The sequence below is a fragment of the Amblyomma maculatum genome, chromosome 4 (genome assembly GCF_055883805.1).
Source record: "Amblyomma maculatum isolate TAMU_Amacu chromosome 4, ASM5588380v1, whole genome shotgun sequence".
NCBI lineage: Eukaryota > Metazoa > Arthropoda > Arachnida > Ixodida > Ixodidae > Amblyomma > Amblyomma maculatum.
The window spans coordinates 12,039,414-12,064,989 of NC_139347.1; positions in this window are offsets into that span (position 1 = coordinate 12,039,414).

Below are 25,576 nucleotides of genomic sequence, written 5' to 3' on the forward strand. Positions count from 1 at the left end.
GCGGCCCTTGTGGACCCGGCTCTGTAGACAAGAGCGACTGCAGTCACAGGCACCTCCAAACAAGATGAAAGACAAGCCTAAAGCACTACTCATTACACAGGAGTTTAGAGCACTCCTATGTGCAGAGCGTGGTAGGGAGTCTGCAGGATTGATTGATTGATTGCAAACTTTATTGGGTGATGGGAATTCTCGGCGTTGAAAGTGGTAAGCCTATTCCGGCAGCCCAGTGGCCTGCGCCGCAGCGTGGGCCCTGCGAACCAGTCCTCGTTGTTGGTCGGGGTCCTCGCTGCGCAGAATGGCCTCCCACTGCTATTAGGAAGTTTATCGATAAAGGGATTTAATTGGCATGCCCACACCATGTGAAAACCGTAGCTATTTCTCCACAGTGTGGGCACTCTGGTGTGTAAAGTGAGGGTTACCATTCATCATCATCATCATCATCATCATCATCATCATCATCAGCCTGACTATACCCACTGCAGGGCGAAGGCCTCTCCCATATTTCTGCACTTAACCCGGTTCTGTGCTAGCTGCATCCACTTGACCCCTGCGAACTTCTTCCGCCCACCTAACTTTCTGCCGCCCCCTGCTACGCTTTCCTTCCCTTGGAATCCAGTTTGTTACCTTAAGCGACCATCGGTTATCCTCTATTCGCACTACATGTCCTGCCCATGTCCATTTCTTCTTCTTAATGTCCACTAGAATGTCGGTAACTTGAGTTATTTATCTGACCCACTCTGCACGCTTCCTATCTCTTAATGTTACCCCTACCATTTTTCGTTCCATAGCCCTCTGGGTTGTCCTCAACGTAAGTAGAACTCTCTTGGTTAGCCTCCACGTTTCAGCGCCATAGGTGAGTACAGGTAAGATGCAATTGTTATATACTTTCCTCTTTAGCGATACCGGTAAGCTGCTAGACATAATCTGTGAGTGCTTGCCAAATGCGCTCCATCCCAATCTTTTTCTTCTTTTTATTTCCTTTTCATGGTCCGGATCTGCGGTTACTACCTGTCCTAAGTAGACATATTCGCCTACTACTTCCAGTACTTCGCTACCTAATGTAAATTGCTGTTCCTTCCCGAGGCTGTTGAACATTACCTTAGTCTTCTGCATATTGATTTTCAAGCCTACCTTTCTACTTTTCCTGTCTAGGTCATCAATCATTATTTGTAGTTCATCTCCCGAGTTGCTTAGCAAGGCAATGTCATTGGTGGAGTTTAAATTGTTTAAAGAGAGTGTCTGTTTGTAGCCGGCAGAGGATGTGTTCTACCGCCTTATCTAGAGTTTTGTGAGGTGTGGGGTATGTCGGTCTGGCCTGTCTGTAGGCCTGCAGTTTTTCAGCAAAGGTGATTATGGGCTGCGTAATATACTCTTTTTCGTCGTGGGCAAAGGGGGAATCCCGGTGTAAGAGAGGGAAGCGTGGCGGTGGGCGGCGTCATTCCCTCCCATGTGTTCCGTGTATACCGGAAACCATATGATTGAGGCATGATTAGGAGGATGTTTTGCTAGTAGTGTCAGACGTAATTGATGAATTATTCCTCAGGTAATATTCCTGCACGAATTTTAGGAGTCTGTGATTACAATCGCGTTTTGGGTTAGTAGCCAGCGCTAGTACAATGGCTGCCTCATCTGCGCGGAATGAAGAAACGCGAGAGCCGAAAGCCTTCGCAAGACATGAGGGTCTGCAGGACTGTCCGTCGATACCCTCGCGCCCACCATAATCAGGCTCATGCACAGGATCAACAGGTCATCCGCTGGTGATTGTAAAAACAAAAATGGGGAGAAAACGGTAACGATGGGTACGCCACGATGAAGTACAAATGGAGACGTAGCAGCGTGATGAAGTAAGCATGGGTAACCTCCGCACTACGGTCAAGGGCGCCTCCATGCAAGGAGGTGAGCGTGCCCAAAGCAGACAAGCTCAACTAAGAAATATGATCCCTCCACTGTACCGAGCGTGGTAGGGGGTCTGCAGGAGGACACTCTGAGGAGGCCTCATCCCCACCACAGCCAGACTCAAGTACAGGATCGAAAGCGGATCCCCTGGGGATTGTAAGGCCAAGGATGGTGCGCTGGCAACAGCATCTGCACGCCAGAAAGGCGCACAGGTAATAAGGCAGCCAGAAAAGAAAGAGAAATAAAAGATACCTGGATTAATTGGAATCACAGGACAGCATTAGAGTGAAGAAAGAGATCAACTCTAATTTTTTATGAATTTAATTGGAGCAAAAAGTTAAGAAAATTATACAAGAATTAGGACAGAAATAGAGAGAGAGGAAAAAAGAAACACGCAGACCCCCAGACAAAGACCGCAAAGACTCGATGCATCTTCTGCCTGCTTACTCTCTCCATATACAGCATCTGAAGCACATGCCAAATGTTCGCGACAATGAACAAGTTGCACACCGTCACGCGGGAGAAATTGAAATTTCGCGTCCACCCCAGCTGGGAGTCTTCTGTCTTGCATTGACGGTTTCACTATTCTAGTTTTCTGTTACATCCTTATAGGGATCTAGTGGCACCCCCCTAGGTACTTTACTGGTGTCTCAGACCACTGGATTTTTTGGAAGACAGAAGGTTTGGTCTCCCAGTTGCCCTGCCAAAAGATAAAGCATTCTGTCCAATTCTCGACCTTTCCGAACATGCCACAAACATATTTGTAATTATTACTGCCTCTATGTACAAAAGTAGCAACATCATCGGCGTAAGCTCAGATTTTAACCTCACTTGCAATTAGTCTGGAACTCCTCACACGATCACTCTCCTTAATCTTTAACAAAACGGCTCCAAGTATAGAACGAACAACAAATGAGATAGCTGGCATCCTTGCCGAACTAATGTCACTAATTCAAAGGGTGCTGCACTCTTATTCGCAACAAGACTAGTCAATTATGCTAATGACGTCATCAGACAAATCGAAATCCTATCTCCCCCGGGAATCGTACTTCCAGCCATCGGATCCCCAGCCGAGCGCTTTAACCAACTGCGGCACACTCGGGATTTTTTTTTCTTTATTACCGACTTTGGCATGGGGCACGTACAAAACGTATTGCTAAGACACGTCATCAATACGTGAGAGGTTTAAAATGTTTTCAAGACCACCAGACCACCAGTTTATCAAGCACTCTAATCCACATGTGCGATTTCTGCCTCACGCCCGGGATCGTTTTTTCTTTTCAGACATGGCATTCATTACACGTTGCTATGTAGAGATAGGGTTATGTACACACACTATTTACAAAACACTCCGTGAAGATACGCACATCATAATTTTTATCTACAGTGAGGATGACAGTAGCGGTACTCCGAGAGTGACAGATACAGCGCCTTTCCTTTCCTGTAAACCAATTATAGAACGCTGCTATATTTGATGCTTTCAGCCGAATGGTGGTTGTGTTGTTCTTGTTGTTGTTGTGGCTGTAGGAAGAAGGAAAAGAAAATGCACGGGCCTGCTACTGGCTCTGCAGCTGAGCCACCTCCGCAGCCTCGTGCAGATAGAAGAGAAAATAGAGAAGAAAGGAAAGCAAGAGGGAAAGAAAGACACGCGCCGCAACAACAGCCGTCGTCCACCACCAGCGGTGGCGTGTGCAATGACGGCCTACAACAGACAAAAATTCGGTGCCAGGCCAGCCCCCGCCGCAAGCAGCGGTGACCCACCTGCACCAGCCCCATCAGGGCAGAGCGCTTAGTGGTTGTTGTGTCCGGCAAGGGGCGCGCCATGTAGCGTCACGACTGGCCATGACGTAATAAGGCGATTCACGCATATAAGAAGCTGACCTCACCGGGCGTGCGATCCAGGCGTCCGTGCGGCGTCTTTCATTGGCACTTTCGATCGCCACACGCACCACACAGCATACAGAAGCAGACTCAGTGCAGCAGGCATCAGCGGCGTCTCAAATCCGTTTACAGGAAGGAAAAGACGCAGTATTTGTCGCAATTCTCTGCTGACACCTGAACCGAGTCGTAAGTAAAAGTAGGAAGGTGGGAGTGAAAGAAGAAAGAGAGAAAGAGGTGCCGTAGTGAGGGCTGCAGATCGCCGCGCTAGAAGGCTTTCGCCTCATCGCACTTTAGTCCGAAGGGCCCCCTACAATTTTCGGTGAGAGGCTCACTCAGTATAAGCACGTGAGCCGCTATAACCGCTGGGATTAGGTGGCTAAGCTAGCGAAAGCCGTGTTCTGCTTGCAGCACACCACCTTGATGTGCTTGAAGTACACGAAAACTCACATAACACTTAGTAGAGTTTTGAAGAAGCCATCAAGAAATGTTTCGGTGATCTAACTTTGAAGAAACAACAGCCCTAGCAGACACCTGTCCAGAGGGTCTAGGCAGCCGGTAAAACTTGCACCACCTACAAAGAGGCAATACACAAGTTATGCCAGAGCGTAAACCATCGGATGACTAAGGACGATAAAGTAGGGCATCTGTTCAAGGGCAATGCGGAAGACGTCTACCACTTCCTCATTGCCAAGGGCAACTTGAATTCGGACTCCGAAGTTATTCGACACTACCGGACACTTTATGCACTTAAGACTCGCCGCATCACACCGAAGTTTGGACGGCTGGTAAACGCTACCATGGCCCGTGTCGAAGAATCTCCATCTCTGCCGTGTGCCATCCATGAAATTGTTCGGGATGAGATGGGATGAGGCGAGCAGTTTCTCCGGCCTTCCGGCATAGCAGATGACGCATATGCTCTTCGAGCACTTGAATGTGCGTCCCCCGCAAATTCCATTTATACCTTCAGTGCATGTCACAGATTTCGCCTGCCGCAACGACCTTGACAACCTGCGACTAATACTCGAGCAGATTTACTAACAGTTTTCTTACTATCAGAGCAGAGACCCTCGCTCTTTCTCTAACCGTACATTGGACCGACCGCCGGACAGCTACATTGTCCCGGAGCCACCATCTGGATATTCGTCGCGTCCTTCAATGTAGGAGCCGCTGACACGCCCCTCTTTGATGTACATATTCTTGTGTGCTACCGGTGGGGTGCCGCGTGTCGCATTTCCCGCTACTGGAATCGGCACACGCCATTCAGGTAAAATCCTACGACGGCATCGACCCGACCCATCGTCCAGTTTTACACCGACACGTATCGGCCAGCCTTACCGGAGAAACAGTTTGAAAATAAAAATCTGCAGCCAGTCTCGCTACTTCGGCCGTTGTGCCACATCATCTCCTTCGTTGCATGTGTGCCGTTCCTCGTCATCTCGGGGCCGATTCCCGCCACCATTGCTAGAGACCTAGCCAGCGCGGCCAATGGAGGTGTGGTCAGTGACAATGTACGCTGCTGCCTAGTATTCCTTCATCTGTTTACATGCTGAAGAACAAAGCTAATGTGCTTGTTGACGGTTTGCCTACAACGGCATTAGTTGACATTGGCACTACTATTTTGGTCATGAGTTTAGCTTTTATAAATCTCACAAAACGATTTTTTTTTTTTTGGGGGGGGGGGGGGGAGGGGGACTGCTGATTTGTGTGCAGTGAGAGGAATTATTGTATCCGGTTCGGGTGTACAGCTTTAAAGTTTCGTTGGGGGCACAGTATGTATGGTAGAATTGGTAGTATTGCCTCGATTTACACATTTCATGATCTAGGGAATTGACTTCCTGTGTATGCGCGGCACTACAGCTGACTTTTGGAGAGGAGGCTAAGTCTTCCTAGTGAACTTTTGGAAGAGTCGTCAAGTTGCAAATACGTTCTCTATGTGTGTGCTGAAGTCGTCGTAACGCCCAATTCTGCAGTGTATGTCCAGGTGTCCATGCTCTCGTGTAATTACATTCCATTGAGGCTACTGAGGCGCCTCTTCATTTGAAGTGCGTCAGAAAAAATAAACGAATTAATGCCGCATTTCCTGGCATTTGTAAAATAGAGCCATAACGGACAGTGGAATATGAATTGCTGACCGGAACCCATTGTTTTTCTAACCTCAGCCTCATGTAACGCAGCTATGCAGAACTATGTGGCTCTCCTTACTGTTTCTACCGACAGCCCGCCTACTGGCTTTTCTAGAAGCTTGTTCTGATGATCAGCGCATTGCTGAGCACATCAGAACTCCAGACCTTGAATAACCTCTTGTCCCAGCATCACGCCATCTTCGCTTTCACGCAATCACACGGCTCGCCATGTTTTCCGCGGTCTCGCGCATGTCACATGATTGACGCCATATCTGCCCATCCGATCCGCCAAAAGCAGTACCGCGCGTCGCCGTCAGAGCCAAAGTGATCACTGCGCAAGTCCAAGACATCTTGGCCCGCGGCGTAAATCAGGAGTCCTCCAGTCCTTGTACGGCGAAAAAAGACGCAGCATCGAGGTCTTGCATGGATTGCTGTCGCCTCAACTCCGTCACTAAAACGGATGTGCATCTTCACCAGCGCATCGGCTATGCCATAGATGGCCTTTCATCTGTGTCTGATTTATCTTATGTGGATTTGCGTTGGATGAATTGACAGATTCCGATGGACCCGGAGGACAAGGAAGAAAAATAGCATTTGTTAAGGCGTATGGCCTCTTTAAATTTAACCTGGTGCCATTTTGCCTCTCTAATGCGCCTGCCACATTTTAAAGAAATAGGGAAACGATACTTCGTGGTCTTAAGTGGGAGGTATGCACTTAAACGATGTTGTTATTTTTGGTATTATTAGACGGACCTCAACAAAACAAAACACGCAGCTTGCTAGTATTCTAGACTGCCTGCAGAAGTCTGGACGTGTCTTCAATTCTAAAAAGTGCGGTTTTGACAAACGTCAAGCACTATTATTGGGACATCTCGACGACTGTGGCGGCTTTCGGTCAAATCCACAGCAGAGTACTGCAGTGGCTGCATTCCCTCACCCCCAGATTCCAAATGAGCTCCACAGTTTTTTGGGTCTGTGTTCTTGCTTTCGACGGTTCATCCCACCACTTGCCGACATCGCCTATCCTCTGACACCCTTTCTCCAAAACGACGTTCCCTTCAACTGCAGATCGTAGTGACTCGTCTTTTTACCAGCTGAAGATTCTACTCACGTTACACCGATTCTCCGGCACTTCAATCTCTCCGCTAAGACGAAGGTTGACACTGATGCAGTAAGATTAATGCCGGTGCTGTGCTTGTACTACGTTCAGACACCGGCGAGCATGTAGTTGCGTATGATAGCCGTTCGCTCAGCAAACCTGTGCGTAACTGCACACTTATGAAGCATGAGTGTCTGGCTGCAGTTTTCGCTCTCCAGTGATTTCGGTGCTGCCTCTATGGAGGCTAGTTTACGTTTGTGACAAACCATTATTCCCTTTGATGACTCGCAAACTTTAGGGCCCATTTTGTGTTTGGCAAGCTGGGCTCTGCAGGAATACGACTTCGCGGTTTCGCACAAGCATGTCCGAAAACACACTAATGCAGACTGTCTTCAGAGCCTTTCCCTTCCTACGACCAATGTTACTCTAGCGACTGCGATCGTTACATCGCTTTCGCACTGCCTAAGTTTCCCGATGCCTTGGCTCTCTGGACTGCGCAAGCGACCGACATAAGCCTCGAGCCATTCCTTGCATCACTAGCTCGTTCTGTCTCGTGATGGCCTCCTTTACAACAAGGCATATTCTCGCACCGGCATGAATTTTCTGCTCGTGGTTCCTGAGAGCCACCGCTTGTGTGTCCTGCGTGCCATGCATGACGACACCACTTCCAGTCACATGTATTCTGCCCAAATGCTCCCTCGTGCTTGCGACCAGCACAGACGCCTTTCGTCCCCGTCACAGGGCCTGCTCCATCCTGTGACTCCACCACGTGGTGGATTCGAGAGCCAGTAACTTCTCGATACTGGTAACTGGTAACTTCTCGAAGTTTTCGGACGGAAATTGTTGGTTAATTGTTTTCGCACACTATCTCACCCACTACAATGAAACGGCCGCTTTTTCTTCGGCCACTCCTCCTCATGTGTCCCTGTTCTTGCTCAGCTCTGTCATCCTGCTCCATGGACCTCCACGACTGATCATCAGTGACTGTGGACGCCAGCTTACCGCAGATGGTGTGGAAGAGCTACTCCGTTTGTCTGCGTCGCATTTGTTACTCTCACACGATATGGCCTTCGAACCAACGGTCTGATGGAGCGCACAATCCCCAGTCTCGTCCCAAGCTATGTACTATATCGCGTCAGACCACAAGAACTGGGGTACAACGCTGCTGCCTATCACTGCAAGACATGATACTACCGGCTACAGCACTTTTTTCTATGCCCATGCTCTCGATATTTTCTAGACAACAATCTTTCCTATTCCGTCCACGACGAACCGTGCATCGCCGAAACTCATTGTCGGACCGAACAAGCTCAAAGCCGGAATCGCAGCAAGACTTATGACCCTGGAGATTCAGTGTCGCTTTTGTGGCCTCTACAAAAGAGTCGTTTTGCCCCGTAAATGTTGGAGCATTACGCTGGCCCTTACGTCGTCATCTGCACGTCAGCGGCCTGAACTGCATAATAGCGTGCATGACCGCAAGTGGTCGTCGGTCAGCCACAACCGAAATCGCCATGTAGTACAGGTGACCATGTCATTTGAATGGCAACGCCTTACTACCTCGCTCGGCGGGCTTTGGCTATCAAGGGTGAATGTAGCAGTACTGAAGAAGTTAAAAAGACGAGCACAAGAAAAGGATAAAAATGTTGGTCAAAACTCTTGCGCCGGATGAGTAGCTGCTGACGAGCTGATCTTGCTGCCTTCTCCATCTGTTCGGTGCTGCGAAATAAACCCCCGGCGAAAGCCTATATATAGGCTTTTCCCGAGACGTACGCGCGAAGTTTTGCGGGATTCAGCTAGATATCAGCGGAGCTCTGTTTAACCTTTATTAAAAAACCATCCTTCACCGGCAATCGAACTCCTACCGCTCCGATTACCAGAGGAGCTTCTTAACTACTTGTGGATCCAGCACCTGACTAGCTCCAGCCCATTGGTGCATTGAAGAATATGAAAGAATTTTAGTCATGTTACCTTACTCAAATACTCTTGAGATTTCTTGTGTTATATTGAATATTTGTGTGCAATAAAGAATACGCCAAGCGCGGCCCGTGTGGACCATATCTTAGTTCTCTTTGTCTAGCGTAGCTACCATCTCCATCGCAGCGTAGGGGCACAACGACGATGCTTTCAATCCGGTTTCCAGGAAGGCGTGTGGCGCACGGCATCTACCGCCAGCAATGAAGACCAAGCACCGCAACGAACGCTCGGCATCGCCGCCGAGTGGAGCGTTTCACCTCTAATTCGGAATAAACATTGTGTGATCGACAGGCTTCTGGTAAATATACACTACAGCTGAATAAACCCCAACGGCTTCCGCCTTAGCGCTCTTAGGGAGCTTTAGGGGCCAGAAGAATTTTTTTTTGCTTTGAGCTTCCCATTCTTGGAAAGATGCCAAGCCCATATCACCCTCTACTGGCTCGCTTGTCATTTCATTGGCATCTAGTGCTGATCGTCTAGGAGCCCTGGGATGTATTTCTAATGTCTACTATCTGTGCCTTTAGGCTCCAAAAATCATTCCCGAGATTCCTGGCCCCACAATTCCTTTCCAAATGGAAACAAATGAAAAGAATCCCCAGAATGGCATATACTGCATTATGCTGGCAACTCTTTGCACTTTTGTGATAACATTTTGTTCGTGCTTTTCAAGTTCCTTTTCTTCGTTTACCCATATCCCGAAATACTTATATTCTGCCACTTCGACAATTTCATGGCCGTTTTGAAGGTTGCAAGTTTATTTCATATTTCATATATGCAAAAAAAAAAAAAAGATGAATACAGTAAGAGTTGCACAGAAGGAGGTCCCGTAGTACAAGACTGTCGGGGGGACCTCCCAGAACAAAGCAAGTGAGGTAGAAATGTAAAATAAAAAATGAAAAGCAGTCTAACAAGTAATTAGTATAAAAGTACAACCTACAAAACAATGTTTAGAATTACACCAATGAAAATAAAGAAGATAAATATACTGATCAACAACTTCAGTGCTTAGGAGAAAATAACACATTCAAGAGTGAACTATAACGATTGAAGAAAATGAGCTATGTAACGTGTTTTTTAAATATTCATACATGCGGAAATGGAATGAGTGAACAGTATGCGATGCTTTAATTTCTAGAGGTAAAGAATTCCTGCACGATATTCCAGCAAACAAGGTAGTAAATTTTCCGCAATTAGTCCTGACTTTTGGCAAAAGATTATTGCGTTTTTTAAGCCTTGTAGGATTAGTATTTGCAAACTGGCTGGTAATCCCATCAATATGAGCATGATGATTTATTTGTTTATACAAAGTCGTGGACAATTGTAGGCTGAATAAATGTTTAAGTGGAAGTATGTTCACTTCCACTAAGTGTATTTTAAGCACTTCATCGATTGAGCCACTGATAATCATCGTTCTCAACTTAAGTGTGCTAAATCTGAAGCCTGGAGTGTCCTCTTCGTCTCCACAAGAATTAACTAGCATTTACGGGCCTTCCTGACTATCTGCTAGAAGTACAATATTGTTCGCATAGATTGAACACAGGAGGTGGCGCCCTACGTGTTTTTCGATTTTGATCGATAGCGATTAAAACCCGTATTGCTCGCTTGTAATCTTCTTCACACATTTACCTTATAAAGCATGGACAATATTTATTTATTTATTTATTTATTTATTTATTTATTTATTTATTTATTTATTTATTTATTTATTTATTTATTTATTTATTTATTTATTTATTTATTTATTCGATACTGTTAATCCCATCGGGGATCGTAACAGGAAGGGCATAAAAATACAGAGCTACAAAATATAGTAATGGCAATTAATCAAGTACATGAAAGAATATGATACCAAAATTATGCATAACAAATTATACTATAGCAATAAGACAGACTGAGAAGCGTATGACAAGATTTTCGCGGAGGGGTGTTAGTGGAAATCCTTGTCGCAATCTTTTGAATATCTCAAACAATTTCCGTGCTTCGTATCCCTTCCCATATAATTTCTACTTTATTATCCTTTTTTGTAGGTTTTGTCTGTAGCAAATATGTCCACGTACGACCTATACTTTCATCTCTCAGGAGGGCTTACACGACAAGATAGGTACCACATTATCAGTAACTAAAACCACCATGCCACTGCTTTGTTCGGGTATACCGAGACACATGTTCTCCTTGTAGCCCCTTTTTGTAGCCCCAACTCTCGTTTCGCATTGTGCTCACTGCAATACATTTCCAATGTGTTCGTTAAAAGCCTGTGAGTGTGTGATGCAATCGATGGTTGCCACTTTGTCGCTCCTGCCTCCTACCTCGAGTTCTGCTTCCTTAGGTCATCCGAATGACATTTTATTTTACGTTCGTTCCCTTTTTCGTTTGAAGTGCAGGACAGTCTGCTCGACATCCAAACGTGAAAAGATGCAAGGGATGCACTCTCATCAATCCTGCATTCATAGTTTTAGTTCTCTGTGAACTGACGCAGTAGTAACAAGCACGTTCGATGCCCTATCGAATCGTCCAATACGTTGTCTGAGGTTATTGCACGATGAATGACTATGGACCGAACTGCACCTTCTTTTTCAGCGGGAAGTTCCTTATGAACAAGAAACTTGCGCATATTGCAAAACGCGCTATAACAACCAGTAGAATGCCGGATCTTCGCTCGGGGCACTTGTTCTTTTTTGTTATAAATTGCAAAAATTCTTGTCCGCTACCTTTATTTTTTTATGACAGTCCTACATACCCTGTGCGAGCTCTAGGCAGCCCTTGAAAGGAAGGTTTTGCTGTGGATTGAAAAATTTAACCATTCCATCCACGTTATTATTAGTGCATCTTACAAAACTTGGTCACTTGCTTACAACAAGGTTTCCACGAAAGCTGGATATGACAGCAAAGTACTGTTGGTACCTGGTCCTCTTGTGCCGCCTGTTTTCCAGGATGCGATTATTCAGACAAACTTAAATACACGCCCAGGGAATCCCTGACCATAAAAGCTACCTGTGTGCATATCATCAGCGCGTTTCGCATTTTCTTTAGCCTCTATTATATTGATGTACGAGTGAGCTTTTGATAGAGGACCCAGCGTACAGAAGTGAGGTTCACGGCTATCGGCAAACAGGCAGTGAAAATAGCCCCGAAAAAGACGTTCCACTAGTATAGCCACTGAAATAACTGAAATTGTTGACACTGCCAAACCAGCAATCACACAAACAGTCAATCAGTAAATGAACATATCAATCAAAAAATGAAACAACGTATTTACTAAATCACTCGGTCATACAACGACAAAGTTAATAAATATTAAGACCGCTGCGACAAAACCAGTTTTGTCATATCAGTACAGATATACAACCCCAAACGTATGCAGTGCGAATAACTAAGATCCCAAGAATATCCTTACTGTCCTACTCGTACTGTAATCACTTTAGCAGCCCAATGTACTTACCAACAAAGACACACGCCTTAACACTCAATGGGCGGACGCAGAGGAGGAATCCTGTGATTTATCAGACAGCGGAAGTACTTTATCGAACATCGACTAACTTACTTGCGTCAGGGAACAATACAGCTCTCTGCGCAGCTTACGCCTTAAACACCAGTCCCTTCGCGAAAAAGAGTTGCTGCAGCAAAGAAGACGGGAATGCAGTGCCACTGTCAGCGTTTTATGTATTAACCATGTTTATACCCACCACTTCCAAATGGTCCTCCCTCGAAGACCACTAAGTGGCGCCGCTGGTAAATTGAAAATCAAACCACCGACGCCGAGCTGTGACGCTAGCAAGGTCTGGAGGCTCTGCTCTCTTCAAGGCAACCGTTCGTCAAACCGGCTCCAGACACCCCATTATCGAGGCGACCAGTAGGCAACGTTGAATATCGACAGCAAAGACCTTTATTTATTAATTTTGTTTTGTTTAGAGATGGCTTCAAGACTGAGTTTTGAGCGGTAGGCCCCATTTGTACCCTTGAAATCGTATGCTGTGGAAAACAAATCAAACAGCAAATGCGAAGTCGCCATGTAAGGTTATTCTCTTTGCATTATGTTAACCAGCAAAGAATAATGAATTATTCGTAAAAGCGGCACCGAACATTGCATGTGCTGTATTGTTCCAGCGTATATTTGGAAGTGTGCTTTTTGAAGCCAGAAATGTGGAATGGTAATTTGGGCAGTATGGCACAGTTTTGTCCTCAAGTCACAAACGAAGAACAACACAGATGAGAGCAACTACGATGTTCCTATATATTTTCACGCCGTATTAGAGTCATCTGCAATAAAATAATACCCGTAAAAACAGCCACGTAATAAAGTTGCCGTATTGTTTTACTTTTTTAAATATTGTCATTTTTAAATCAGAAACGTGGAATGGTAATCAATCCGTGGTAACGGCGAGAGAACATTTTTAAGTGACATAATATTACGTTATCGTTTTTCTAACACGGAGAGGCATCTGTCAAGTCTGGAGAACAGTCGGATGTTTTGCTAAAGAAAAATGATCATAAGTGATATATGTACTCTTATGTAAATTGAGCAGCATAATTAGGTAGACCACTATAGTTATTAAAGATAATTTTTATTTTCATTTTTTGACCGAGTGCGTCTCGTTTTCAAAGTATGTTAAAAAACAACCGATTCAAATTTTTTCTACTGAAATACTGCCTTTACGAAACGTATACCTAGACTCCATGGTTTGCTTCTTAGGCGTTCAGAGGAGACTCGATGGCAACGAGAAAGGCATAAGATGTCTATGAAAGTAATGAACAGGTGCCATACTTAAACAAGTGATTGGGCAGTCGGGTGAGGTGATAAGTGCTCTACTACACGGCTGAGTACAAAATGATACTACTCGTTTGCTTTTAGGAAAGGCCAGGATTCCAACATCATTCTTTCCTCTAAGATTTTACAAAAGGCTTGCGAAAATGACAAAAAAAAAAAAGACTGGTGTGACCACTTTCGTAATGAGCCATAAAGCAACCCTTCGAGCTGCAGTTTAGACGAAAGTAATGTAGGTGTTTACCGCACCAAACTACGTGGTCGCTGTTAGGTTCCATAGGCGGGAGCTTCCGAAGCGTCAAATAGATGAGTTCTTTGTTTTATTACCTTGTTTCTTTTTCAGCTAGTTAGGTTAGGTGCAGCCTAAAGAATAGATTTTAGCTCTTGGTCCTAGCGGCCTGGTTTTTCGTGCCGGCAGCTAGGTTTTCTTGGCGTTCATTGTTTAGCTATCTTGTTTAAATAGATATTTTTCTTTCTAGGCTATTGGAATTCGCAGATTTGGTTTTTAACGCGTGTTTGCTAGTCGTTTCTTGTGTCTACTTTTGGCAATTTGTATATTCTAAGAATTCGTAACAGTTATATATCAGTCGATGAGCGCTTAAGATGGTAAATCAAAAGAAGGTAAGGTGTACTCAGTGTGAGGCGCAGGTTAATCTCAAAGAAACGCGTTTTGATTCTGTAGGTGAAGCGGAAGGCAGCGACTTTTTGTGTCGATGTTGCGTACTGAATGCACGTCTAGATAGATTTGATCAAGAAAGGGGCAGTTTAGTGTCTCGTGTGGAGGATTTAGAACATGAAGTACGTTTGCTAAGGACGGAAAATCAGAAACTGCTTGGACAGCTTACTCAGATTGAAAAGAAAGGGGCCGACTTTGTCCTTGGAACCAACAAGGACGAACATTTTAATGCGGGCCACGTGGCTGGGGCCAGCACTGGCATGGAAGGCATAAGCAAAGTAGGTCAGGCGGATCCGAACCGTCAGAGTTATTTAGAAGCAGATAAGACGCCGGAAAAAAAGGAAGAAGTAAGGAAGAATGAAAATCCCAGAGATAAGGACACAGATAATCGAAAGCAGGAGCCAACAGTTGGGAGAGGGAGAGAGAAGGCCCAGGCGCTTATCGCCGGAGATTCTAACATGAACAGGTGCAAGCGAGATATCTTGGAACGTGTAAGGGGTGATAAGAGAGTGTTGGTTGGAGCCTTCCCAGGGAGAACAATGAGGGATGTACTAAAAGAGAGTAAAAATAGGCTGTTGAAGGATTCCGCAGAGCGCAGTATGGTAATAGTAGCCGCGGGTCTAAACGATGTCCTAAATGGTGACGCTGCAGGAGTGGTGGAAAGTTTAGCTAAGGGAGTTGACGAGATCAGGGAGATAGCACAGCAGACGCAGATAGTTGTATGCACAGTACCAGAGGTGCTAGGATTGAACGGAAAGATGGAAAAGGACGTGGTGACAGTTAATCAGGACATAAGAAAGTTAAGCCTGGAGAAGCGGTTCGAAGTGGTTGAGGTAAACAGGGAGGTACATAAAGCAGGTTTTGGTAGGGCTTTTCAGCGAGATGGCATTCATTTTAACAGAAGGGTCGGAGCAGAGATCGGCTGGCGCTTGGCAGGCAGGGCTGTAGCTTTTTTAGGGGGTCCGCGAGGACTCCGTGCACAGAGGTAGTTAGAAGTGAAGCAGAAGAAAGTGTAATAATGGAGGCTGAGCCCCCAAAAATGGCAAAGAGTAGGTCGAGAAAGAAAAGTACAAAAAAGAAATTTAACACAAGGATCAGCTACATAAACATGCAAGGAGGTAGAAAAAGAGCGAAATGGCTAGAGATAGAACAGCAGTTGAAGGATGACAAAAAAGGTGTGTACGCTCTTTGCGAGACTCATCTCAGGGATCTAGAAGATCCGCCGTTTATAGAAGGCTACGTCTGGGAAGGTACGTGCAACAGAACGAGAACGGAAAGAAAGGGTGGAGGCGTAGGTATGTTGATACACCAGGGAACAAATTGGCAAAGAATTAAATCATCTTGTAAAGAACATATCTGGGTTTCAGGAACCATTGCCGGCATAAGGACATGGCTAGGGGTAGTTTATTTAGGAACAGGACATCAATGCAGGCAAGAAAACAGGGATCTTGTTGAATGTCTCAGTGACGATATAAGCCAGTTTGGAAACGGGGTCAATATTATTCTGCTGGGGGACATGAACGGCCACATCGACGATCTGGATGGATACACGGATTGTAACGGGAAGCTAATGCTAGATTTCTGCGAGCGACACGATCTAGTTATAGTAAATAGAGAAACAAAATGTGAAGGCCAAATCACGTGGGAATTCCGCAACAGGCAGACGACCATTCACTATTATCTAATGTCGCAGGAAATTTATAGCAAGGTCACAAAAATGGAAATAGACGAAGAAGGGGAGTGTAGTCTGGGAAGTGATCATAAACGTATTAGTCTGCAGATGGGGCCCTTGATGAAAAGAGAAATGGAACTTAGACAAAACGTAAACGCAAAATTAAACGACGATCAAATAGCGCAGATAGCAGCAGACATAGAGGAAGCAATAGAGAAAAGCCCCATGGAAGACTGGGATTATGAACAGGTAGAACTACTCATAAGGAGTAAAATTAAGGCGGTTAAAGCAGCAAACCGCTGGAATGGAAAGAGGAAGCCACGGAGCTGGTGGAATAAGGAAATCAGGGAAGCTATTGAACAACGACGGGCTGCTTCAAGGGAACACCGAATGGCAAAGAAAGCACAGGCTTCTCAGGAGGAAATCGACCAAAAATGGGAATCATATCGAAAAAAGAAACTTCAAGTGCAGGCCCTCGTCCAAAGTAAAATAAGACAGTCCACCGATCGCTGGATGGCTGATATACACGATGCCTCTAGAGGCGGAGCAAGAAAATTCTGGAATCATATAGGCTGGCTAGGGAAGAAGAATCAAAGAAAGCAAGATCGGATTCAAGATAATGAGGGAAATTGTTTAAAGGGGGACAACGCAGTGAACTACATTACATCAGTTATAGCCGAGCCATTTAAGAACGACGATAGGGTAATCTCCGCAAATCAGGAAGCAACACAAGGTAGCAGAATACAAAGCACCTTAGAACTGACCAATCTAAACTGGGAAAAGGCAGAAAAAAGTATTCCTAAAAACACATCTACAAGAATAGATGGAATTCCGATCAAGCTGATTAATGAACTCGGTCCAAAAAGTAAGGAAACGTTGTTAAAAGCTTTGGAAACAGTCATAGCGAATAAGCAAATTCCGGACAGCTGGCGGCAGAGTAAAATGAATTTGATTTATAAAGGGAAAGGAGAAAGGATGCACATAAAATCCTACAGGCCGATTACCATAACATCTGTAATGTACAGGTTAGCCATGCAGGCGGTGAAATTAAAGGTGCAAGCATGGGTTGAAAGTAATAAGATACTCGGAGAACTTCAGAACGGCTTTAGAAATGGTAGGCGCTTAGGTGATTGCCTTTTCGTGCTTACCCAATGCATCGAAATATCTAGAGTGGAAAATAGACCTTTGTATTTGGCCTTCCTGGACATAAACGGGGCGTACGACAACGTAAGCAGGGAACTCCTGTGGAACATATTAAAAGAAGAAGGTAGCGGTTATGAGATTATTAATAGAGTTCCTACAGGAAATATACCGGGATAACAAAGTAGAAATTACGTGGGAAGGGATAAGAAGTACGGACGATGTCAAAGTATGCAAAGGATTAAGACAAGGCTGTCCTCTATTACCGGTGCTGTTCATGATTTATATGATAAACCTGTAACGGAGGATACAAGACAGTAACCTAGGTTTTAACCTGTCATACAGATTAGGTGGGAAGGCGGTAGAGCAGCGCCTCCCCGGTTTGATGTATGCAGACGATATTGTGCTGCTAGCTGAGAGTCTGGAAGAATTGCAAACTCTAGTTAAGTATTGCGGAGACGAAGGGGACGCTCTAGGCTTCAGTTTCAGCGCAGTTAAGTCGGGTCTGATGATTTTCAACGGCTCAACTGATCAGGGTCTTAAAATTCAAGGCCTTGAAATACCTAGAGTAGAAGAATATAAATATTTGGGGGTATGGATAAACGAAGGATTGGCATTTATTGGAAAACATAAGCAATCACTTAAGGCCAAAGGGCGAAGGAATGCCGGGATAATGAAGCATAAGGCATTGTGGGGATACAATAGGTATGAGGTATTGAGGGGTATTTGGAAAGGAATTATGGTGCCCGGACTTACTTTCGGAAATGCGGTTTTGTGCCTAAAATCAGAGGTACAGTCGACATTAGAAACAAATCAGAGATCCGTTGGACGATTAGCACTAGGTGCCCACGGCAAAACTACAAATGAGGCGGTACAGGGAGATATGGGCTGGGCATCTTTCGAAGTACGGGAAGCTCAGAGTAAAATATTATATGAGGAACGCCTGAGGAAATTGGACAGTAACAGATGGGCAGCTAAGGTATTTAAATACCTGTACCTAAAAAGCGTTGACTCACAATGGAGGAAAAGAACTAGGAAACTAACTAGTAAGTAAGTTAGTAACAAGGATGGAGAAATAAAGAGCATTAAGCAACAGGTGAAAAACACAGAAGGTAAAAATTGGATAAATTCGACGGAAAAAAAACAGAGTGTGGAATTATACCGAAAGTGGAAAATGCAGATCAGGAAGGAAGATTTCTTTGATAACTCAAGAGGCAGTGCCCTACTTTTTGAAGCTAGATCAGGGTGCCTTAGAACACGCAGCTACAAAAAGGAGTTTAACAATGGAGATGACGCATGTGCTGTATGTGGAAACTCCAGTGAAACAATTGACCATATTATACTCGAATGCAATGGTATCCATCCGGAAGTTGATGCAGGCGCAATCACTGTTCCTGAAGCTCTGGGGTTTAGAGATAACAGTGGCCGGGTGAATAAACCGGCTGTGGAAACTAGCAAAAAAACGGCTGGAAGATTGGTGGCTTAAAAGCAGAGAAGTGACATAATGTTAGTAATGTAGGAGCAAAATTTAATAAATAGAATGATGGTTTAGTTAACAATTCTAAATCAATAATTAAGATATATGGAGAAAAATGAGCATGATAGCTACTGCTACCACCCCGTTTCAAAGGGGACGCTCCTATATTCCATCCATCCATCCAGGCCGTCCTACCATTTAAGCGCAAGAATGATAGCCGAGGGGTAAACTCGGTCTTGACCAACATCGCCACCTCAGCGTGAAGTCTAGAGAGGATTATGAGCTCCCTGCATGCCATTACAGCGTAGTCGTAGGCTTGATAACATTTGACTGCCTTGCTGTTGCGGAGGGAAACAATTCATGATGAAAGAGCCGATATCATCCACGATAGCCGCGAAGAAACCGGGCACCAAATCCTTCCAGAGTTTCGACGAGGACAGACCAGCGCCGAGAATGGCGGCTTTAGAAATGCCACACTTTTTGCTCCGTTTTTTTTTTTTTTTTTGTGCTAAAAGGGGAGGAGGGGGCGCTACGGGGATTTTCTATGTGTTCCAAAGCTCCTCAACATGCGCTTTGAGCCTTCAAGCAAGCGTTTCCGACGGAACCATTTCCGCTGCAAACGTACCAATACCAATATATGCAAGAGGCCGTAAATCACGCATGTGCTTTGTAACAAGGGATGAGCTGATCTCAAGTTCTTACATCTGGCTCGCACACCTTTCAGTGCAAGCTCAAATACGCAAGGGATTGGTAGGTGGCCGTGAAAAAAATGGTTGAAGCTATGCGCTGCCAGCGGAAAGGCTTCAAAACTGCACAGGAGATGAGGAATATTTTTCGCTTGTCATGCCAGCCATAGAAAAAATAACTTTTATACAAAAAAGTGGCTGGGTTAGAAAATTAACCGTATGTGAATAAACAGGCTTTATTTAACCATCTACCCGCACATATTCCTTCACAAAGATCGAGACGGGAGTTTCAAAGTCGCTAAAATGAGCGAAAATCATTATACGCGCTTATTGTTGTTTCCCTCGTTCGGAATGGCACTTGCCCAGGGCCGGAGATTAGTCAGGTCGCTTTTTTGTTCCTTGCTGTCGTTTTCTTTTTCTCCGACATTGTGACGTACGTCAACCGTGCGCGCTAGCGGCCAGCGGTGTTCCTAGTGTTGTTGTCCATGCTCAAGCTGCTCAATCTTCTTCCCGCGTCAGAAGCTTCTCTGCTTACGATAGGCACCTTCTGTGTTGCTTTCTTCCCACCTTTGTTCAGCCCTTAACCCTCCTTTCATCCACAAGATCCGAGGAGAATTTTAGTGTGCTTGCACTTAGGGTTCCTACGTGAATAAAAATCCGTTTCCGTTTCGAGTCTGAATATCCTCGGTGCTCGAAATAAATTAAAAAAAAAAAAAAAAAAAACATTCCAGAGCCGCGACTGTGTTTCCGCCCCTTAGCAGCATCAACAGATTCATTTCGCTGGACAGTGTACGAGAGCACAATGCGATTGCCCCGTGCACTTGAGCACGTGCCTACTAAAGCACACAACTCGGCTAGCTTGGAATTTCTCAGCCATCAGTGAGTACACTTCGTCGTATCTAGCATCTAGCCGAAGGCACTCTTGTATGGTTTTGTTTGCGTGTTACCGCCAGCGACTGGGCTTATGAAGCCTCATAAGAGCCAATGGAGAAGAACCTTTAATCAACTACTCGACAGGCAGCCGTATTTGCCTCCCCCCCCCCCCCCCCCCCTCTAAAAAAAAAAGTCCCTATGCTACGAGAAACACTATTGAATAATTGCATTAGAAATGTTCGGGTATTTAAACACATATTTATGAGAAATAAACAAGCGTCTTTTGCCGTCTTCATAAAGATGCGGAGAGCGGCCATGAGTTATTCAATAGAATAGTGTTGCACAAGATCCTATAGATTTTGTTTTCTTGCCCTTGGTAACACAGGCTCCTGTGGCATAGTTGTCGGGGACAGTCTGTTTGTGTGTGATTAAGCAAATAACTTGCCTCAAGAGCTGATTGATAATACGGAGCCATATTTAAAATCCCTGTAGTCCATAGCTCTTGGGCGTGCGTGAGCACAATAGCTTTAACTAAGATGGCATGCGGTTGCATTCATCTAAGCGGCAAACAGACAAGGCCTTAACAGCAACTATAGATCTGCCTGAGGTAGAGTATTCTCTTTTAGATTGCTTGAAAGGAGTAGGAACAGAATTTGACATAATGTGCTGTCATATTATCACAAAAATAGCACTTCCCAACACATATTCACTTAGGATCGCTAGCAGTTAGATCTACTAAGCGGTTCAGCTGTTTTGATTTCATTTTTAGAACTTTTCTTGTCACAAAATTAAGGCAGGAGGAGGAGGAGGAAGATGAGAAGGAAAGGCAGGGAGGTTAACTGGTAAAGAAACTGGTTTGCTACCCTGCAATGGGGGAAAGGGGTAGGTGGGTATAAAAGTTGAGGGTGAGAGAGGGATGGGTGCTGACAGTACAGTTACATCACAGACATGTCACATCACATATCACGTAACATAAAAAATCATTGCCTTTCGATCAGTCCTGTGCTTTTCATAAAGCGGAGCAGTGCCTGGGAGGACTTCACCGCAGACGATCGCTGTGGCCAGGGACCTAGGATCTTGATTTCAGTTAGTGGGCGTCCATCTAGACGCTCCAGCGCACGGCATAGGCACTGTCTTTCCTCGCTGTATATGGGGCACTCGCAAACAATGGGGCCTATAGTCTCTTCGCACCCGCAGTTTGTGCATGCAGGGCTATTTGCCACATTTGCCATTTGCAGGATTGCCAAATTAAATAACCAATGTGACTTCAGCGTGTAAATGCGGTTCCCTAATTATCTCGGAAAGCATGAAATCAAATTAGACATTAAGCGCTAATTTTCCAGTACTTAGAATACTAAATGCAATTTCCAGCGTACTTACAGGCGTTTCCCCTTAGGGACACCGCTTTGTGATCGGGCAGTTTGTTACTTTCCTCAGATTTATAGCAAAAAAAAAACACAAATATTTGGTGAACTCATAGCAGAGCTGATGTATGCGGATCTAATATCTATTGGGTCAAATTAGGCAATTGATTATGACAGGACCTAAATGTGCTCTAGCAGTCTAGTATCAATTTAGTGCCCCCTTCAAAACGAGCCTATATACACATAAGAGACTAATGCGTCTGCGTGTGTTAACGAGAGAGTCGCTGGGGCAAATGTCGCCCATGGGGATCCCGACGCTAGCGACGCACTGCCTGCAACCGAAGTCGAGTGCACAGCACTGTAATACATACGGGGCTCGGAATTGGCATATTTCTCACCGGTCTGGGTTGATGCTGCCATCTACGTAAATAATGATCACTGTGTTCACAGCGCTCTGTTGTACCATGTCACCATTGGGGAGGGTTCTTATGCAAGATCGGGCCTGCTTATGCCTGTAAACAACGTTGCAGGTGTCACTAGTCTGTACAAATGCCTGAATCGGTTCGTGGAAAGATTGGGAACAATGGAATAAAAGTTGAAAAGCACGTCAAAATTACTCACCACATAACAGTTTGTAATAATAAAGTACGTAATTGCAGCAGGAACCCCGTAAGGCTGCTCGCAAAGGTGCCCAGTTTAACGGGAAATGTAGAAGATGAAAAACTGATATGAAGATTTTTGTACTCATTATCTTACGGCACACCTTTACACTGAAGTTCGACCAAATATTATAGGGCTTTTACATATACGAGGAGGTACCCAAAAGCAACCGAACTAATTTTTTGGTGGGCAGCGCTTTCTGAGTACCGTATTTTGCCATTAGGAGCGCATAGAGTGAACATTCCAGAGTTCCAGCTGAGAGTCTGGAAGAATTGCAAACTCTAGTTAAGTATTGCGGAGACGAAGGGAACGCTCTAGGCTTCAGTTTTAGCGCAGTTAAGTCGGGTCTGATGATTTTCAACGGCTCAACTGATCAGGGTCTTAAAATACAAGGCCTTGAAATACCTAGAGTAGCAGAATATCAATATCTGGGGGTATGGGTAAACGAAGGATTGGCATACACTGGAAAGCATGAGCAATCACTTAAGGCCAAAGGGCGAAGGAATGCCGGAATAATGAAGCATAAGGCATTGTGGGGATACAATAGGTATGAGGTTTTGAGGGGTATTTGGAAAGGAATTATGGTGCCCGGACTTACTTTCGGAAATGCGGTTTTGTGCCTAAAATCAGAGCTACAGTCGACATTAGAAACAAATCAGAGATCCGTTGGACGATTAGCACTAGGTGCCCACGGCAAAACTACAAATGAGGCGGTACAGGGAGATATGGGCTGGGCATCTTTAGAAATACGGGAAGCTCAGAGTAAAATATTATATGAGGAATGCCTGAGGAAATTGGACAGTAACAGATGGGCAGCTGAAGTATTTAAATAACCTAAAAAGCGTTGACTCACAATGGAGGAAAAGAACTAGGAAACTAACTAGTAAATATGCTAGTAACAAGGACAGAGAAATAAAGAGCATTAAGCAACAGGTGAAAGACACAGAAGGTAAAAATTGGATAAATTCGATGGAAAAGAAACAGAGTGTGGAATTATACCGAAAGTGGAAAATGCAGATCAGGAAGGAAGATTTCTTTGATAACTCAAGAGGCAGTGCCATACTTTTTGAAGCTAGATCAGGGTGCCTTAGAACACGCAGCTACAAAAAGAAATTTAACAATGGAGATGACGCATGTGCTGTATGTGGAAACTCCAGTGAAACAATTGACCATATTATACTCGAATGTAATAGTATCCATCCGGAAGTTGGTGCAGGCGCAATCACTGTTCCTGAAGCTCTGGGGTTTAGAGACAACAGTGGCTGGGTGAATAAACTGGCGGTGGAAACTAGCAAAAAACGACTGGAAGATTGGTGGCTTAAAAGCAAAGAAGTGACATAATGTTAGTAACGTAGGAACAAAATTTAATAAATAGAATGATGGTTTAGTTAACCATTCTAAATCAATAATTAAGATATAGGGATAAAAATGAGCATGGTAGCTACTGCTACCACCCCGTTTCAAAGGGGACGCTCCTATATTCCATCCATCCATCCAGATTCAGTCAGCCGAGTGGCGTCGCTGAAGGTCAAACGTACTAGCTTCGGCAGAGTTTATTGTGATAACTGTTTTCTGTGAGCGTCGTTTTTGCAATGGCTGCTTTTCGTGAAAAGCGTGCGGCGGTGAAATTGTGCTTTCTGCTCGGCAAAAATGCAACAGAAACTCTTGAACTGTTAAAAACGGCGTACAGGGATGACGCTAAGGGGAAAACGCAAGTGTTGTAGAAGTTCTCCCGTTTTAAAATTGGTAAAATGTCAATTGATGACCAACTTCATTTTGGTCGTCCTTCCACGACTCGAACACACGAAAATGTTGAAAAACTTCGTGCAATATTCAATATTTGACCATAAACTGTTTTGACGCCTGTCCCTAAACCCGCATACTCACCGGACCTTGCCCTGTGTGACTTTTTGTGTCTCCCAGAATAAAAAAAAAATGCAAGAAAGGAAGGCATTTTGTTGATGTTACGGAGGCGAAGAAAAAAATGACGCAGGCGCTGTCAAGAATCACAAAAGATGAATTTAAACAATTTTTTGAAATGTGGAATCGAATGTTAGACAAGTGTATTAGTTGAAGTGGAGAGTACGTTGAAGGAGATTGAAGGTTTCGGCTTAAAGTGTGAATAAATAAGTTCAAAAAAAAAAAAAAGTTCGGTTTCTTTTGGGTACCCCCTCGTACCAATATAATCGGCTAAATATAACGCCAACATCACTTTGCTAGTGACATTTATTCACCTTTATCTGATTTACTCTGATCATTCTGTCGCATGACAAGAGAAGGGCATTGGTTAGCAGGGCTTGCATCAATAGCTAGTAGTTACCTGTCTATTTCCCCAGACACCGCTCTCTGTGACCTACAGGCTCTCAAATGATTACATGCAGCTGCCTAAAGTAGGTAAGGGAAGATTCACAAAAAGACGTGAATGGCGGTAAGCTCACACATTTCTCGCTAAATGCCTTGGCACTCAAGAGTTTGCATTCATTAGCGCCTTGCGAGCAAGTCGTCCTGCGTGCAAACATTATTTCCTCCTATCATTATTTCTCATTACACTCGTAGCCAAACGTAGCGCGAACGCGCAGGAACGATAGGATTGCAAGCGAGAAACAGAGACTGCTCGGCGGAGGCAGTCCTCTCTATTTGTCCACGTTCGGATGAGTCCTGTTAAGCTGCAAATCAGGATCAACAGCTGAGCTTTCTTTGTCAGCATACTGCTTGTTGCAGCACTAACCAGAATTCACATATTCAGTGTGGTAAATAACTATTTTATTGGATTTCTGAGGTTGGATATGCTAATGCACAATGCGGTAGGAGGACTTTGCATTTTTGCAACAGTAAGTAGCGCCAAAAACGGGCGAACAGTTGATAAAGATAGGCAAGTGTTCAATGAACGCTTTCAAAACGTTTTTAAACACCCGCCATTTAAAAAGAGATGGAAAACATTGCAAAGAAAAACTCAGCGATGTGGATTTCAGGATTCATAAGGGTCATTTTTTTAATCTACACCAGCTACACCGTGCAGCAAAAATTCGTTGTAGGTATAGGAGATTTCTTACACTGGTGTACCTGGTGTAGGTTAAACAAATGGCCCTCTAATGAACCTGCCACTTTGCTGGCTAGGTATCCATTCTTACAAATTAGGTTCCTTACTATCCCGCACTTGCGAACACTCATGATAGAGAACTTGTAACAGCGGATAGGTGGGTATATATATATATATAAGCTCCATTAAAGAAAAGCAAGAAAAACTGGTTATCTATTAAGAGCACCACGACAAAGATTTTGTTTTATGCACG